Source organism: Alosa pseudoharengus, unplaced genomic scaffold (genome assembly GCF_046254945.1).
Source record: "Alosa pseudoharengus isolate Yale_2024_CS ecotype anadromous, Long Island Sound unplaced genomic scaffold, YU_APseudo_1.1 YU_APseudo_1.1_scf_3, whole genome shotgun sequence".
NCBI lineage: Eukaryota > Metazoa > Chordata > Actinopteri > Clupeiformes > Clupeidae > Alosa > Alosa pseudoharengus.
Window position 1 is genome coordinate 17,891,358 of NW_027468718.1, and position 2,836 is coordinate 17,894,193.

The window sequence follows — 2,836 nt, forward strand, 5'->3', positions numbered from 1 at the left end:
TTCAACGTAGCTTTGACGATCTCCTGTGTCTGCATAGCTCACCACCGAGAGTGGCAAACTCTATAGATTGTCGAGTTTAAATAGAAATGTTTTTGCCTTTTCTAGCTTAGATTAGATTTTGTAAGTTATCGAGAGATAAACACAGTATATTTCAATGGAGTAGTTATTGTAACCAGAAAATATGTCTGAGGTTATTTGTGTGGTATCTGCCCACCAGTTTATGTGTGGTACTGATTGCTGGTGAAGTGCTGATATTAAAATGATGCTGACAATAGACCCTGTACAATCAGATAACCCCGTTATTGTCATCAAAATATGTCTGAGTGTATTTGCACAGCTTCAGTCAGTGAACTAGCATGTTGCTACTACCCACAGTAGGCTGTTGAAGCACACCGCCTATCATCAGACAGGGTGAGTTGACCAATAAAATTCTTTGTGGTCTGCCCTGCCTCAACATTTCTTTTGGAGGTGCACATCAGGTGATGACTTAGAGCTTGGGGGGAAGTAAACAGCAACGCTGGGGGCTTTGCAGGGGCTACTCCGTCGATTTGATGCAGAAGCATACATTACTGCTTCATGCCTCTGTGCTCTTTCATGTTATGCAAACACACACACACACACACACACACACAAACACGCTCGCGCGCACACACGCACACACACTCACACACACACGCATGCACGCACGCACGCACGCACGCACACACACACACATACTGTCTCCCTCTGTTTCCCTGTCATGGATCAGAGTGGGCAACTGTGTGCCAGCTGTTAGAGGCCCTGGCAGATTTGGCCCTGTACCACTCCGCTCCACAAAACTGCTCACACACATACACACACACACACACACACAGACACAATTTTATTTACACACACAGTCAAACATTCTCTCTCTCTCTCTCTCTCCTTCGCTCTCACTCACACACACACACACACACACACACACACAAACACACTTTTGTACACAACAGAAAACATTAACTGCACATAGAGAATTCAGACACACAAACTCACATACACATACAACTGGGCAATGATGTGTTTATGCATGATGGTTTCTTCGGTGATCATAAATGTGGTGCAGGAGTCTGGAGAAAAATGGGGCACACACACACACACACACACACACATGCATACAATCAGAACACACAAACACACACACAAATACAGAAGAGAAGAAAACGGAAGAGAGGAGAGGAGAGGGGAAGAGAAAAAAAGGGAAGAGCAGACGAAAATTCCCCTGTGTGGTACAGGAGACATTTCATTTTTTTGTGATGTGTCCGTTCAAAGCTAAAAAAAATTAAAACAATAAAGTAGGCAGGCCTAGGTGCTAGACATTTGGATACGAAGCATGCATTATGAAGCTACGAAGTTATGCCACAAATGTTATCTTCATGCTCAAGAGGAAAAACTCAAGTCATGTAGGCTAAATAACATAGGGTAGTGATTTTTTTATCATATTCCTCAGCATATCATTTTAATGAGAGACTTATGATCCATGAGGACGGAGGCTAACGTTAGCCTACATTTCATGCAAATGACAATATGCAGGGTAGCCTAAAGTTAAAGTTGACACTCCATTTGAGTTGTTTGTTTTAGAAAAGAAGACATGAGCTTGCAAGTAACATTATTGCATAGGCCTACTATAAGGTAGCCTAGCTTATAGCTAATCAGTCATAGGCTCCTGTCCTGTCAGTTAACATCCAGCACAATGCATTTTGTGCATTGTAACGTTATTTCAGTCAAAAGTTCAATGAGTGGCCAGGCTACTTTATATAATAAGTAGGGCTGTCAAAATAACTGATTAATTTCGATTAATTAATTTGAGAAAAAATAACTGATTAAAAAAATTAGTGCAAATTAATCGATTCCCTATGACCTTTGACCCCGAGCCGTTCTAGTCAGTAAAAATTAGACTGTAAAATGAAGGAGAGAAGAAAACGTGCTGCCTGGATCATTGATTGGAACATTTACTTTTAAAAAATGGCTTGATGGTGTTGAAAAGTGTTGAAAATAAAGTCCTCTGCAATGTCTGCAGCAAGGAATTTGCATATCACTGGAGTTCATCAACTCTATAGTCGCACATCAATGCAAAGAAATAAGTGTTGACATATTAGCATATTAGCATATTAGGTCATATCATAGATTATTATGCCAATTATTTGAACAGTGAAAATAATAATAAAAGAGTTTTTGAACTTTAATGTCACTAATGCTGATTATTCAATGATTCATTTGAATTTAAATATTTAAAATACTTTCACAGCAAAAATTATATATGCGATTAATTTAGATTAATTAATCACAGAGTATGTAATTAATTAGATACATTTTTTTAATCGATTGACAGCCCTAATAATAAGTAATTATCCTCTGACCTCAGGTGGAAATGATTGTCCACCCCTGTCATTATGTTCCCTTTGAGTAGGTAATGTTCTCACTAAATCTAAACTAATTGTTTCTGCAGTCGAAGCCCTAACGTTAACATTAGCTTAAGCCTAACTTAACTTTACAGTGACTGGCCACATGTTTAGCCTACCTTCCGTAAAATCCGTTGTTTTTTCATAGGTAAATCCGCTAAACCCTAGATGAAAACAATCCAGACTCGGCTACACCGAAATATTTCGGCAATATGTTTTTATTCTTCATCTTATATCAAGTTCAGCCAGCTTGTTTTCTATGCGCTGTCAGTGTAAACCACAAGTGCTTATCCTCCGAGTTCGTTCTTGACTACGGTTGTTAGGGACCTGAAACCGGTCTATAGTGCCTGTGAGCGGAAAAAACACCCTTGTAACTTTGGTCCCACGAGCCGCCAGCCTCAGAGTCAGAAAGTCTT